Genomic DNA, 16,125 nt, shown 5'->3' with positions numbered 1-16,125 from the left:
CTGACTCTGACTCTTCTGAAGCACCAGCATCAGGGGAAGTTCTGCTGCTGTTGAAGCAGAGTTCAAAAACATGAAAAATGGGCTTTTCCACCATGAAAACCTCCCCATTCGTGCCAACCAATCTTTCCTTCATTGAGGGAAACATGAGGATTCGTTCTGCAAAACAAAAACGTTAAATGGATGATGTAGCTGATGCAACAACTGTCATAGGACCTGACCCTGACTCCACTACTTCCCAGAATGCTCACCCTGGTGAGGAGGCTGATGAAGCTCCAAACAGTCCTCCAATGGATGACAATGCTGTTGAAAACTGAAGAGGCTTTGTAGTTCCAGCCAAAAGAAAGGAAGATGAATTCTGATCTCTCTGCTTGTCAAGGAGCATCTGTTAAAAACAGAAACCATCAACAGCCTGTTAAACTTTGCAAATCGAAAGTCTCTGTGCTCAACACTCGTGCGTTTGATGCTGTTGTTCTTTTTGTGACAGCTTTTCTTTTGAAAAGGTTGTTAGCAGCAACAAATGTGACAACCAATTCCTCAAGCTGGTGAAAACAGTAACAACACAGGGTGTGACCAAACAGGTGTATTCACAGAGGGCAGAACTGCTGAAGGAAACCTGTCCACCTGACCGCTGCTGCTCTCCAAATTGATGCACAATGCCAGGCTGCCATCCACAGTTCATCACTTTTATTTTCTCAACATGTCTCTGTGGTGCAATGTATAATATGTTTGGCTGTTATCTGAAAGGATGGTGGTTCAAGCCCACCCAGGGATGTTCTTTGTTTAAACTCCTTTGTGGACAGGATCTCTGCCTGTCTTGCGGAAGACTGGGATTTCAATTCCTGAAAGTTAGAAACTCAGTGCTGCCTGCAATATAAAACTTAGTTGCTCCACATGAGAAGTGATACAACAGTGGTCACCTCCTGTCTGTAGACAGACTCATCACTCTGCTGGATGAGGCCGATGAAAAGAAAGACCTCCTTCGAGCCGGAGTTGAACCAGCGACCTAAGGATTTCAGCTATAAAGCTCTACAGTCCTCCGCTCTACCAACTGAGCTATCGAAGGGAGCCATTAGTGCATTCGTCTTCTTGTCTTCATTCATTTGAAGCGAACGTGAGAGTGTGACGTATCCATCTGTGTCGCGTGGGGCATCACTGAAAGGCAGGAAATGCCTTTGATCTCCAGTGACGTCACACAGTCTCGTTGTGGAGTCATTAGGTGTTGATTCTGCAAAAATGGTCCAGTGCGGTGAAATGGTCCATAGAAGTCTAATATCACCGAAACATGTTAACCAGACAGTGTTCAAGGATTTGAGGTTGAAACCATTAAATTCTCATTATTAACTAAAGCTGTGTCTGTTATATCTATATCATTTAACATTACGCTCAAGGCACTGCTGGGATTTGAACCCAGGATCTCCTGTTTACAAGACAGGTGCTTTGACCAGCTAAACCACAGCACCACTCTGATGTACATGTATATACAGAGGATCTGGTAATGGAAGTGTAATGTGTATACTGCAGCTGAGGTTGATGGTAAAGTGGTTTGTTTTAATGTAGGAGTGCAGCGTTTGGATGCTCCAATCAGTCCGAGAAGGGTTTCCACATGTATGGATTCCCCAAGAACCATGAGGGCTGGAAAACGTGGTGTGTGTGATTGTGTGTGTGCGTATACAATTACAAATGCTAATAAAGATAAGTATATGTACCGCAAAGGGCCTCTGATATAATACAGAGATTGTCAACTGAGATTGAGTTCGTGATTTAATCATTTTACTCCTGGAGATACTTTCACTATATATAATCACACTGTGCACGTGGTTCATGTCAGCCCGCTGAGCTGTCATGTTCTTCTGTGGAACAGACAGCAGAGACTGAGACATTGCATGCTAAATATAAATAAAATCACATACTCAACTACTTGTTTGGCTGTTATTGCATCATTCCATATTTGCACATGTCAGTTTCACATTTGGAGTGGTAGGGTGACAACTGAAAGCTCTGGATAAGTATTACTTAGATACGTTTTCAAGTTTTAGTGGGAAAGCAAACACATCTCTCAAAGGCAGCAGCTCTTCAGACACACAAGTGACACAAAACTGTGAGGAGCACAAGTGTTGACCTCTCGCATTCAAACCCCAGCAGTGCTGTGGTTCATACTTTACAGTATGTTTTCAGTCAGACCTGCTGATCTGCAGTGATGGGCTGTGTGTGCCCCCTGCCAAACACTGCATGTTTTCACATGGGGGTGGGGGGGGATTGAAATTACAAAGGGAGACAGAAAAGACTGACACTGTAAATTACTGTGATGAGTGCTGATTCTCTCAAATAAGAATATGTTTAAAACAAACAAACCAAATCAATTAAACGGCTTTGCTTTGTCCTGACACCCAAACATTTGGACACAACTTTCTGACGTGCTGTCATTAGTCTTACTAAAGTTTTCCGAGCATGAAAAGCAGTTAATCACCAAATTTCCTTCTGCTGAACAAAGCTGTAATAAAGGAAGTGGTGAGCAGGAACTCCACTGAGAGCGAAGCACTGCAGGATGTCTTGTAGCCAACAACAGAAGTGCCACTGCACCACTCTGCTGTAAACCACCCCAGATGGGACTTGAACCCACAATCCCTGGCTTAGGAGGCCAGTGCCCTATCCATTATAACATATAAATAGTTCCAGTCGCTGCTGTTGGCAGAACTCAAAGGTATCTGGCAGGACCATGATTGCCTTTAGAGCTTCATTAACAGAGTGCACGCTACTGTGGAGGTCATGACTAAAAAGTGGGAGGAGTCTTTGATCTCTGTGATGTCATTAGAACCTTTGTGACATCACAGAATCAGCATCTCCTTTGATGGTTACTGATGGAACAGGAAAAGGTCAGATCCTGATATAATCTTGTGAATCCACAAGTATGCCTTTCTTTGTTTGTGTACCAACAGCCTGAGCTCTGGTTCTGACTTTGTTTTGATGAACCTCATTATTTACACACAGCACATTCAGGACATTAATGTGACAGTTTATTATATGCTAACCCTAACCCAAACTTTGGTAAGAGTCATGATGGTCAACCACGTATGTTGGGGGTATTTTCAGATCCAAAATACATCACCGTACATCAGAGTGGTGCTGTGGCTAAGTTGGTCAAAGCGCCGGTCGAGTTCAAATCCCCGCAGTGCCTCATTGATGAAGTTTAAGTTTGTTGAGTTAAACTCATGGAACTTCCTCAGCATTAAAAAGACACAGCACTCTCTCTGACCAGTCAGTTAACTGTCACAGTCTCCATGTCTCCCTTTGGAGCAGCCTGAAGTTTTGTGGAAGATATGAAACCAAACCAGAAACTATCCAACAAAAACATCTGAGTAGAGTGCTGTGGATTTGAGCCGGTAACAGGCTGAATGATTTCAGTGCAGATAAAGGTTGTGTATGTTGGCTGGTTAAAGCAGCCTGTGTTTAAATCCCAGCAGTTCCTTGTTGCTAAAGTCAGATGTTGTAGAAACAAACTATTTTTGGGTTTTCATCAGCTGTAGGTTACAACGATCAATATTATAGATATGACAGACAACATTCTCCATGTTGAATGTGTTAAACAATGTGTGAGTGTTGTTGTGGGTTTGTATCTACTGCTTCTCACTCTGGGTGCCATAAATATTTCTCGTTGGTCAGATTATGAGACTGACACACTGCCTGCTGCACCAACGAGGCCTGGAACCCAGAGTAAGTAAAAGAGTGAGATGGAGGAGAGCTGTCAGTGTTTCAGTATAAACATACATAATACAGCCCTGACCACTGTTGTATCCAGGCAGAGCTGACTGACTTTCCAATGAACCCTGTAGATCTCAGGCTGATGGTGCCAAAAGGACCACATCATCTGAAAAATCTTGTGATCTTCCACGAGAAAATGGCGTCTTTGACAGCCTTTTGGACACGCAACCAGTCAGCGTGACGCATCCACCCTCACAATATTTCATGGTGTGGTTGAAAGAGGAGGGAGAATATTGGAAATGTAGGTAAAAAAAAACATGAGTTTGAATCTCACTCAGGTACCACTTTCGATACCGAAACCCGGGATTGAACCAGGGACCTTTAGATCTTCAGTCTAACGCTATCCCAACTGAGCTATTTCAGCTGCATGGCTCCATTTCTGCTGGATGTTCTGTGACAGTTCTGCTTGTTTTTGCCCATTAACACTGCTCTTTAACCCTCCTGTCATTTTCACCCCCCCGCCCCCCCTTCCAAACCTTGGTTGGAATTTCAATTAAAACGATCACAAGTTTTAAATTGATGTCTTCTTAGACGTTAGATGACTTCAATTACAGAATCTATTGATTCACTCCGATCAGAGACACTGATGAATTCTTTGTCTTTGGTTCTGGTCCTGGTTGGAATTTGGACAAAAAAGATGAGGAATGCCAATCCCTCTTTTCTTTGAATCAGCTTTTACCTGCAGAATCTGGACAAGAGGAACAGTGTTTTAGTGGTTGGTGCTGGAGAAAAATGTTGAGTCATGAAGAATATATAATATATACTAATATACTAATATAATATATATATATTAGTAAATGGCAGAGAGAGAGATGACCTGCATAAAGAGACTGGAGCCTGAATACAGTTCCTTGGTCACCATATCACATACATCTTCACTGAAATAATGACACCTGTGTCACCTGTGAGAAAGCTCAAAGCTGTGTCCAAAGGTTTGGAGGAGTGAATGGCAGAAAGATGTCTTTGAAGCCATTTGGACACACAACCAGTCAGCGTGCAGCATTCAACCTCACAATATTTCATGTGGTTGTGGTGTGGTTGAAAGACGAGGCAGAATATTGGAAAAGTAGGTCAAAACAAGGTCCACCTCTGATGCTGAAACCCGGGATCAAACCAGGAAACTCATTCATGCACTATGCAATGTTGAAAAGGCACATAAAATGGGAATTTGACTGTTTCATAATAAAGGATTTAGGACTTAAAACACTAAAGCCTGTGTGCTCCCTGTGGCTCCCTCAGATCCAGGACGTTTATGTCATTGCTACTAATGGCTCGTTGGTCTAGGGGTATGATTCTCGCTTCGGGTGTGCGAGGTCCCGGGTTCAAATCCCGGACGAGCCCTGTGTGTTATGTTGCCAATATCTTCCCAAAGTTTGTCTCCTGTGAAAAGCGGTCACCACATTTCCATCTGCTCAACACAGCAACAACCACTTTGTCTTGTCCAGAAACTGCAAGCAAAAGCTGGAATACAGGAAGTGATGAGCAGGAATGCAACTGAGAGCAAAGCACTGCTGGGTTTGAAAGCAACATGTCCTGTTTATAAGACAAGACTTACTGATAGTAATACATACTAAGCCAGCAGCCTGCCCATTGAGCTAATTCCGCTGTGCTAACATGGGAGAGCGTTAGACTGAAGATGTAAAGGCCCCTGGTTTTTGGCATCAGAGGAAAGAAAAGCAGCTTCTGTCAGAAGTGGGATTTGAACCCACACCTCCTGGGGAGACTGCGACCTGAACGCAGCGCAATGACTGCCTGATTAGAAGCTGTAGAGTGGACCAACAGGAATTTTAGTGTTTCACTGGTAAGATTCTGGTTCCACCGAGATTTTCGCTGGATTCAGAGTCCAGAGTGCTAACCATTACACCATGGAACCCTGCAGGGATAGGCTCATTATACAAACAAACAAATTTCGAGATCATTCAAGAAGGACTTGAAGAAGCCTAGTCAAGAGTTAGACTCCTGTTTATATTCCTGCGTTCTCAAATGGACACAATGATATTTACCATTTCTTCATCTTCAGCCTGAGTATCAACTGCAGCTACAGAAGAGGAAGTAGAAGGCAGAGGGCTGGACGCCAGTGTGGATGTGCTGGGGGCATGAAGGACCTCCAGCACTGTGGGATCACCTTCCTCCATGTCATCCTCCACATCATGCTCCTCAATGAGGAGGTGAATCAGGGTGCACATCCTGCAGCACCTGACCGGTCTGCTGGAGCAGATACTGCACCCCTGTGAGCTCTCCAGAAACAATACGCATAAAGTGGTTCATTTCCAAAAGTTAATAAAACTAACAACAGATTTTAAAACTTACAGATAATCGGTCACCTGCCAAGATCAAAATATATATAATCACGCTGTGAACGTGCAAGTAAAGATCAGTATATGTATCACAATCATGGACTTAAAGCTTTGCAAGAACAAATGAATGGTACCACTTTGGGTCCGTTTGGAGAACATGGGGGGGCTGGGTGACGTCATCACCAGAAATTAAAATGTGTACTAGCATTCACAGCTTCCACCAAATGGAGCCAAATAAGACACAAAACTAATTGTGATGTGAGTCTGAAGAGCTGCTGCCTTTGATACATCACCTGATGATGTCACCTGATGATGTCACAATACTGCCAGAATGAAACTCTTCCTTTGAAGCTGCTTTGAAGAATTTCCAAAATCACATGTGATTCAGGTGTAAACACAAAGGCTGCCCCACTGTCACCATTCAGAGCAGCTGAGAAGATTATTGATCATTCATTGGTTGATTATTAACGATCAGCTCAGAACCAAACAGTGTATCTGAAGCACAGGAAAGAGTTCTGCTCTCCAACACTCTGATCGCTCAATTACTACTCCACAGCAGCCTGTGACATGTCTCTCCTGACAATGTGCTTCATTATCAACAATGGAGATGCCGGGGATTGAACCCGGGGCCTCATACATGCAAAGCATGCGCTCTACCACTGAGCTACATCCCCTGTGTGGTGTGCTAGCTTTAGCAGTTTTAGCAGCTTCAGCTGTACTGTACAGCTTTAGCTGTGCTGTACCTATGATACTTACATTGAGGTAACTCATCTGTACATGTGAGCCATGAAGGCCAGCACGTACTTTGGCCTGTGAGCTGTGAAGCATCGGACACAAAGACACACAAAGACAACACACGATGCCCTGAGAGACGATACCTGAGCAGGAGAACTAATCACTGCATGTACAGCTGTGACGCTTAGCAAGGAAGAAATATTGTTGAAAAATTAGCAAATTATTTGCTGAAAAATTAGCCCATCAACGTGAGTACGCAAAGATTTCCTGATTAGATCGCACAGAGGCTCAAAATATACATGACTTCACATGTGTCTTTCATGAGACGTTTTCCAGCTAAAGGTCATGTCTCATAATGTAAAGGAGCATTCAGTGTGTGTGTGCTCATCTTTCTGCGTTCTCCCCTTGATGCGTGGGTTTGAATCCCACTTCTGACAGAAGCTGCTTTTCTTTCACCTCTACTGCTGTAAGGTGTAGTTTGTATTTTCCATGTGCAAACATTAGGAAACATCTAACATTAGGAGCAAGGCAACAACAAAACTGGAACTATTTGGACTGAACTGGATTTGAAACCTTCACTGTTGGACTTTGGAGAAGTGGGTGGTGAACATCCAGCATGAATTTAGACAGTCATACAGCGGTAGTGTGGCCGAGCGGTCCAAGGCGCTGGCTTAAGGCTCCAGTCTCTTCGGAGGCGTGGGTTGGAATCCCACCACTGCCAGTTTGTTTCTTGTCAATGAAAACCAATCCACTAAGTCAGGCACTTTTCATCTCCCTGTGAACAAAAGCTACAGTGACAGACCATACCAACACCAGCTGGGCTGAAATGAGAAACATCACAGTCAGCCTTTTCAGACCCAGGTAGGTTTGGAGGTCTACCAGGTCCAATTCTCTCCAGATGTCCCCAAACACACGCTTCCCCTCCAGGTTTGTCATCTCCAGTATAATTCCCTCGATGGACTCTGGGAAAAAGATTTGGAAGCTGTGCTGGGAGCTTTGCTGTGCGTGGTTGTTGTGGCCGAGTGGTTAAGGCGATGGACTAGAAATCCATTGGGGTTTCCCCGCGCTGGTTCAAATCCTGCCAACAACGGTTAGTTGTTTTCATGGACCAAGTTTCACATGTTCCCAAGCATATTTGAGAATCTCTGTAATCTGCACAGCCTTAAAATATGACACAGCTGAGTGTCATCTAAAAGGATGAGAGCACTCACTGATAATCAGTTACCATTACCTGATGTTAGACTGAAGATCTAAAGGTCCCTGGTTTGATCCCGGGTTTCAGCATCAGAGGTGGACCTTGTTTTGACCTACATTTCCAATATTCTGCCTCGTCTTTCAACCACACCACAACCACATGAAATATTGTGAGGTTGAATGCTGCACGCTGACTGGTTGTGTGTCCAAATGGCTTCAAAGACATCTTTCTGCCATTCACTCCTCCAAACCTTTGGACACAGCTTTGAGCTTTCTCACAGGTGACACAGGTGTCATTATTTCAGTGAAGATGTATGTGATATGGTGACCAAGGAACTGTATTCAGGCTCCAGTCTCTTTATGCAGGTCATCTCTCTCTCTGCCATTTACTAATATATATATATTATATTAGTATATTAGTATATATTATATATTCTTCATGACTCAAAGTTTGTCTCCAGCACCAACCACTAAAACACTGTTCCTCTGTCCAGATTCTGCAGGTAAAAGCTGATTCAAAGAAAAGAGGGATTGGCATTCCTCAGCTTTTTTGTCCAAATTCCAACCAGGACCAGAACAGAGAAACACAAAGAATTCATCAGTGTCTCTGAGTGAATCAATAGATTCTGTAATTGAAGTCATCTAACGTCTAAGAAGACATCAATTTAAAACTTTTAACTTTTAATTGAAATTCCAACGAAGGTTTGGAAGGGGGGGCGGGGGGTGAAAATGACAGGAGGGTTAAAGAGCAGTGTTAATGGGCAAAAACAAGTAGAACTGTCGCAGAACATCCAGCAGAAATGGAGCCATCCAGCCGAAATAGCTCAGTTGGGAGAGCGTTAGACTGAAGATCTAAAGGTCCCTGGTTCAATCCCGGGTTTCGGCATCAAAGGAAGTACCTGAGTGAGATTCAAACTCATGTTTTTTTTTTAACCTACATTTCTAATATTCTCCCTCCTCTTTCAACCACACCATGAAATATTGTGAGGGTGGATGTGTCACGCTGACTGGTTGTGTGTCCAAAAGGCTGTCAAAGACGCCATTTTCTTGTGGAAGATCGCAGAATTTTTCAGATGATGTTGTCCTTTTGGCACCATCAGCCTGAGATCTACAGGGTTCATTGGATCGTCCACAAAAATGGCTGTTGCGCTTTGTTACATCTGAGCTAAAGATACAAATAAAATAATCTAAACCGGCTGGCGATTTTTTGGAGGATGTTTTGCACTTCTAGCCGCCTGGCTAGCTCAGTCGGTAGAGCATGAGACTCTTAATCTCAGGATCGTGGGTTTGAGCCCCACGTTGGGCGATAAGCAGTTTTTTTTTAGACCCAAAGATAAATTTCCAATATTCTGTGTATCTGTGTGTAGCTGCTCTGCTCTTAATGTTGGATCTTTCTTGTCAATAAAGAAGGATTGAATAAAGATCAAAATGAAAAGGAACATTTTTTCTATAAAAAAAAAAAAGCCACACAAAATTAAAGACTTGCTGTGTTTAGTTGACTTGTTGCTGTATCTCCAAAGAGCTAAAGTCTTGTGGAGAATGTGGGCATCCATCCCACTACCTCTCACATGCGGAGCGAGCGCGCTACCATTTGGGGTAATTCCCCTGCCAGTGGGTTACTATTTTGAAATCTTGAATTCAGAAATCCATCCCTAAGACTTCCCTCTCCTTTGTACAGCACACATTTATGCTGCTTGTATGTTCTCCCTGTGAAAAAGGGAAGAAATTGAACATTGCCAAAACACCCGTGCTTGATATGAGAACACAGCAGTGAGCATCATGGTGCTCATGCTGATATCAACATGGAGTCAGTCCTTTCCTTCTGTGGGAGGAGTCTTGGATCTCTGATGTCATTAAACCTTTGTGACATCACAGAATCAACATCTCCTTTAATGTTTGCTGACAGAACGGGAAAAGGTTAAATTTAAGCTGTAAGCAGTGATGAACGGACCCTCACACCGCTCTGCAACTTGCCTTTTTTCTTATTTATAGTAGATATGATAAAGATGACACACGCAAAGTCCTTGTTTAATCGGTGTTAAGGACACAAAACCGTAGCAACAAAAAGAAACATTTTACGGCACAAATGCAAAGTAAATCTTCACTAACATTGAAATGTAAGAAACGGTGGGCTCCGGCTTCTCCGGTAATGAAAAGTTAGTCGTTGGGTTTAAAACCACAGTTCCTTGAACACTCTCTGGTTTACATGTTTCGCTTATATATTTGACGTCTACAGACCATTTCACCGCTCCGTATAAAGAATCACACAACAGGTGTCCTCTCACTATTTTCCAGTTTAAAGGCACGACAGCAGCATTCTCTGTCTCTTCTCTGTCGGAGAGTTGAGAAGTTCTGCCTCCTCAGTGTCTACAGATCAGTTCATTTCTCTGCACTTCGTCTTTTATTGTGGACCTCAGAGGACCGGAAGTCGGCTCGTCCGCCGATCAGCTGTCCGATCGTGACGCTCGTGAATCAGCAGGAGACACTTCACAGTAAGTCAACGTCCCGTTTTCTACATTTACACTAAAACAGACATAATAAAATTTTTCATAGAAAATCATTGCGGAGTGATCCACACAGATCCACACTCGGACCGTCCACTTCATACCATCCTACGTCATATGAGAAGTTCATCTGATCTCCACATCTGGTTTGTGATATTTCCTCATATGATAGTGAGGTAAAATGTGTTCAGTACAGCTGCTTCTTATCTGGAGTTTTTTTTTCTGTCATCTATAATAAAGTAGAAAAGAGACACAGCTCCACAGTAACAGAGGTGTGCTGCTGTAATGCTGAGTGCTGGATTCATGTTCAGTTTATGGTTTTAGAATCAGTGATGCATTCATGTAGAAACATCAGTTTAATGTTGCTGATTTCATCAGGTTATATTCTGCTGACCAGACTGAATCAATAAAGTTTTATTTCGTGGGGTCGATTGTTTGAAGGAGCCGTCAGCTCCAAAGATTTAACCCCCAATTCCGCTGCGTCACAGCTCCGGAACAGCTTCTGCATCCAGCAGCCCTCCGCAGCAGATCAGCAGAGTAACAGATACGGTGAGTCCGAATATTTCCGGATGCCGGAAAACGGCCCATAACAGACTCTCAGAACAGGTCGAGCGGGACGGAAAATAATACTAAGTGTATTTTCAAAAACAAAACACACCTGGACGGGGACAGACCTGAAATCAACAGGTCATCCCGTTGACTCCATGGACGAGGAGACCAAATCACAGAATAATCCATCATCCGCCACATCCGGTAAAGACACCCATAAAAAGGATGCAGCGTGGAATACCAAAGCAGGAGTAAGTGGAGGGATGATAAATTACTGATTTGACCCAATAAATATCATCTGGTTCTCTTTATATTTATCGGTGAGAGTACGGAGGAGTTCTGGAGACATTCCGCATCCAGTGGAATCCGGTTACACTCATAACAGAGGAAACACACACAACAGACGGAACACACACACACACACTCAGATGGGACCACCTGACTTCCAGTAACCGCAGCAGCTGAGAGGAAAAGTGTTCAGAGTTCAGCCTCCATTTTGAAGCTGTCGGAGCAGAAGCAGGGAAACTGAAGGCTGAGGCCGGTGAGTGTTAACATTATTATTATTTCACTGTCAGTTTGTCCCTGTGGACTGTGGAGGGACGAAGACTCACAGTGGACTTCTGTGGATATACATGTATATATTGTCTTTAGTTTTTTCATGGAAGCTGCAGTTAAAGTTCACCTTCACTCATCAGCTGCATGAAGATCAGTTCGACCATCAGGTAACGTAACCAACAGCCTTCATCCTGTTTGTGTCAGTGAATGTTGAACTGATTTAAAGTCAACAAAATGGGAATATTCAAAGATTTAGCTATATTTATGTATAAAATACTGAACTTCACTCCATCTCACTACTACAAATCAAAAAATGACATAAGATATTTATATTTACAAATTTTCTTTGAAAACTGACAGTTTGATGTTCATATCTGAGACCATGATGATCATTTTCAACCAGCTACCTTCTCAGATATATAAAGAAGAGTAACTAACTGAGATGGGCTGTTGAAGAGTTGGAGAACATGACAAAAAGACAGGGAGATAGAAAAAGTGATAAAAGAACACAAACTGCTCAGTTCTGTTTAATGTTCACGATTAAAATAAACTGTTATATTCATTTAAATGTTGCAGTCAGTGAATGCTTTAATCGGGATGATGAACCATCAAACTCCTCACAGCTCCCTGTTCAGATTCCAGATAAAGAGGGTTGGTTGTGGATGATGTGGTTACTTCGTAACAAGATCTCTTCAAATGTTTGTGATAAAGACATGAACTTACTGCTGAAAACATCAGCATGATATCAGTTAAACCAGCAGAATATCATCTGACAACTCACTTGAACTGAAGATAGTGAAGTGTGAGCATTCTTTTTTTTTTTTTAATAAAAATGAATATAATTCTATCCTGAGTAAATGTCACTGTACACTTTAATAATTATAATGATGATATGGATCTTTATACAAATAAACAGAAACATGCATGATCTACATCAGTCAGATTATTATTCTGTGTGATAAGGATAGATCATCAAGTGTAGAGAGCAGCAGGGTCCCCTCTCCTCCTCCAGCAGCATCACACACTAATGTTGTGAGCAGTAATGTATTTCTAGGCAGCAGCTTTAAATCAGACTGCTTCTTTTTCATTTCCCCGACAATCTGTCACTGAGGACTAACAGTGTTCTCTTCTAAAGTTACTTTCTGCCATTCACCTTGTTTCTTTTAGGTCAGAACTTGGGCTTTCAAATAATGTGTGTTTTCTTTTGTCAGTCTGATCAATCATTGTTTCCTCTTCAGTAAAATTGAGCGAGCTTCTTCAATAATTACATTTTTCCGAAAGAAAAATACTGAGCTAAATGCAAACCGGGCAAATGAGGGTCTGTTGGTTATCACCATCTAGTGGACAGATAGTAGAACTTCATCACATCCTATTTGTTTCTTATCAGGAGAAAGAAAACTGTTTGAGTAATGAAGAAGTGAAGAACGAGCAGCCAGAAAACTGTTTGAGTAATGAAGAAGTGAAGAACGAGCAGCCACATGTTTTCTGAACACAAAAAGCTGGAATGTGTGTAAATCAACCTGAAGTGAGTTCAGCAGGTGAGGATCTGTATATTTCTGATCAGCAGGATCACTGTGATCACATTGTACTTGTTGATTTAGATTTTTATGTTACCTTTGGCAGCAGTTTGATTATAATCTGAGTTTATTGATGGAGGTTCCTCAGAACTGGTCAGCTGGCTAAGAGGCCTCTGAACTCAGTTTGACTTCAGTTTCCTCGGTTCATTTGTCTTCCAATACATTTAGAAACAATAAGAAACAAAGGCAGCACTTTAATATGACCAGTTTGTTCAGCACAAACAGTTTGATTTCTCCACACTGTGACTGATTTAATGTAAAATGTTCCCACATTGTTTATCACCATCTAGTGGACAGATAGCAGAACTTCATCACATCATGTTTGTTTCCTGTGATGAGGAAGAAAACTGGTTCAGTAACATTGATGTCAAATCTTTCCATTTTGTTGCAGAGCAAAGATGAGCCAAACATAATTTTTTTTATTTTATTTTATTATTCATCCTCTTCATCCATGAGAAAATACAAAATAATACAGACAAAGAAACAGTTGCCCCTGGACATTTATATTTTGTCTTATTTTACATAATTTTCCTCTTTGTTACATGATATTTTCCTCTTTGAAAATTACCAAGGTATATGAATAGTAGAAATAAGAATTGAATATTGAAATGATAAAAAAATCCAAATTTCTGATGGTTCCATCTTTTGGTTGAGCTCAGAATGACATAGTTGTTTCATATCACGAAAGTTTATAAAAATTGAACTCTGAAGTTATGAGGGTGTGACTTCTCCTCAGCTCAAACAGACACCAGGACTGATGAGGGAGAACAAGCAGCTTCTTCTCTTCACATGAAGCTGGAAAGTGTCAGAAAGTCTCCCTGAAGTGAGTTCAGCAGGTGAGAATCTGTAAATGTGTGAACAGGATCACTGTGATTACACTGAGCTGTTTATTTACCTTCCTTTCTTTCTTCCTATTTCATATTTTATCTGGAATTTGTAGTGAATAGTTCCTTCTCTTTGTTCCTGCTTTGATATACAGTCAGATTCTTAGACTTAGTAAACCCAAGACTTTTAAATAACCAGAGTTAAACTCAATTTTATTTAAATGGTATTCAAATGGTCACAACAAATAATCTAAAGTGATGCAGAAGTCTTTATCAACTTAACTGTCTTGACAAGGCTTAAGTTGATTTCCTTGAACTGGTGTGCAGTGTTATAGTTGAGCCATGACAGAACAAACATGTCAGAAGTGGTCTGATACTTTGGATGAACTTGGCTGAGTGAATTGAACTCTTACTGTTAATGGTACAGTTAACATTTTTCCAGGTACAGTGAAGCCATTGATTGAAGCAGCACTTCTTGTTTTTATGAGTTATTTGCTCAATAAGGTGACATGAAAATAACAAATGTTTGAGATGCATCCTAATTATCAGATGATAGAACCACCTCCTCTGTTCTGGGGTTTCCTGACAGGTCAGACTGGTTTAGTTATAACTGTTTTTTTTTTACTTGGCTTCTGAAGGAATAACCTGGCCCTCAAAAATTTCATTACAATTCTGGACCTTCAAATTATGCCAACCTATGGTGATCACAACTGTGTCAGGGATCCATAATTCTTCAACTTACACAAATAAAAGTAAATGGTGGTCTGAGTTTGTTTGAAATTTAGTGTTAATGCCAATATATAACATTGAAGATTGGTATTAACATGAATCAGGAATGTTCTCTGTTTATAACAGAATCTGACTGAAATCAACAGAGAGAGAGAGAAAAGTCAAACAGTTTGTTGTTGGGAGTTAAAGGCTGAAGTTAGTGACAGTAATGCTGATTATGTGTCCTGTTATGTAAATCCTGTTGTAATGAAGCTTTTTGTTGTGTTTGTGTTTGTGTGGAGGCTCAGCTATGAATCAATGTGAGGACAGAGAGGAGGGAGCCCCTCCCTCTAAAACCACTCTGTGTGGGGAACATGAGAGTCAGACCAAAGCTCAGAGGTGAGATGAGGATCTCTAACTGTCCATCTGTCAGAGCTCAGCACTCAGATCACTACTGCATCATTATTCACTCTCACTGTCACTTACATTTTTTACTGCTGTTGTTTACTTTGTCCTTGTCTCAATTGGGAGCTCAACCAGGATGTGGAGATTCGTTCATTCATATTCACCAGTCCATCACAGGGCCAACACACACACACATACAGACAGAGACAAACAATCTGCCACACTCAGACTCAAACCTACAGACATGGCTGTCGTGGAGCAACACCACTAACCACAATGCCACTGTGCTGCCTGTATGTAGAGATATATTTATTTAGTGCCATGGGCTATAAGCACAGAGGCCACTTACTTCTACACAGTAGAAGTAAGTGGCCTCTGTGCATAGCACGAGGCACTACTTAATATTGTCCATACTTATTATTATTATTCCGTCACATTTTCGGCAGCTAATGCGGGTCGTACCACTGGACGAACCCCAACAATATATATATCAAAACGTGCGGCTCGATCGGGACAAGTGTGCTAAGTTCTGGGTAGTCGATATTCCGATTTTTCCCAAAGTTATTCCCAAAAAACCAGCCGAAATTTTCCATAGAGAATGCATGGGAGCCGACGAAAAATTGCCTCAAAATTTCACCTACTTTCTCAGTCGCGTAGCTCAGTCATACGTGCACCTAGAAATGTCATTCTAACTTTAAAACGAAGGAAATCTTATGCTCTTTCCAGAATATCAGACCTTTGTCTCCTAAATGGTACGGTTTTCGAACTACGACCTCTCAAAGGAGCAGTCCGAATCACTTTTTCCTCAAAGTTAGAGTGGAGCCGCTCGTTAAGTAGAGTGAGAGCACTGTGAAAAAGTAACCGACATTTTCATGTTTAACTCGAGCTCACGGCCAAACCGTGAAAGGGAGACAAATGATTTTTTGGCAAAACGTAGACACAGGTTTTGGGATTCAGAAAATCTAAGTTTGAGAGCTCTACTCCTCACCAAATTTACACAGGAGCGCTCAGAGCGCCA

At 41.8% G+C, this 16,125-nt stretch overlaps 1 protein-coding gene and 9 non-coding genes across 10 annotated transcripts in view; 6 read left to right on the top strand and 4 right to left on the bottom strand.

Moving 5' to 3' along the window:
- LOC115053713 (NACHT, LRR and PYD domains-containing protein 12-like) overlaps window positions 1–16,125 on the top strand; it is a gene marked incomplete at its 3' end in the record, with an annotated part of 135,820 nt that overhangs the window by 93,220 nt on the left and 26,475 nt on the right. The gene's annotated exons all lie outside the window — the stretch shown is intronic.
- trnay-gua (transfer RNA tyrosine (anticodon GUA)) lies at window positions 976–1,063 on the bottom strand. The gene is given in 2 exon segments: window positions 976–1,011; window positions 1,027–1,063. It is a non-coding gene; the product is annotated as a tRNA-Tyr (tRNA).
- trnat-ugu (transfer RNA threonine (anticodon UGU)) lies at window positions 1,387–1,460 on the bottom strand. The gene has a single exon. It is a non-coding gene; the product is annotated as a tRNA-Thr (tRNA).
- Window positions 4,051–4,123, bottom strand: trnaf-gaa (transfer RNA phenylalanine (anticodon GAA)). The gene has a single exon. It is a non-coding gene; the product is annotated as a tRNA-Phe (tRNA).
- Window positions 5,029–5,100, top strand: trnap-cgg (transfer RNA proline (anticodon CGG)). Its single transcript has one exon. It is a non-coding gene; the product is annotated as a tRNA-Pro (tRNA).
- On the bottom strand, window positions 6,659–6,730 carry trnaa-ugc (transfer RNA alanine (anticodon UGC)). Its single transcript has one exon. It is a non-coding gene; the product is annotated as a tRNA-Ala (tRNA).
- On the top strand, window positions 7,431–7,512 carry trnal-aag (transfer RNA leucine (anticodon AAG)). Its single transcript has one exon. It is a non-coding gene; the product is annotated as a tRNA-Leu (tRNA).
- trnas-aga (transfer RNA serine (anticodon AGA)) lies at window positions 7,800–7,881 on the top strand. Its single transcript has one exon. It is a non-coding gene; the product is annotated as a tRNA-Ser (tRNA).
- trnaf-gaa (transfer RNA phenylalanine (anticodon GAA)) lies at window positions 8,799–8,871 on the top strand. Its single transcript has one exon. It is a non-coding gene; the product is annotated as a tRNA-Phe (tRNA).
- trnak-cuu (transfer RNA lysine (anticodon CUU)) lies at window positions 9,219–9,291 on the top strand. The gene has a single exon. It is a non-coding gene; the product is annotated as a tRNA-Lys (tRNA).

Source organism: Echeneis naucrates, chromosome 2 (genome assembly GCF_900963305.1).
Source record: "Echeneis naucrates chromosome 2, fEcheNa1.1, whole genome shotgun sequence".
Taxonomy (NCBI): Eukaryota; Metazoa; Chordata; class Actinopteri; order Carangiformes; family Echeneidae; genus Echeneis; species Echeneis naucrates.
Note: the sequence above shows the minus strand (reverse complement) of the source record. Positions and strands in the feature narration are given on the sequence as shown.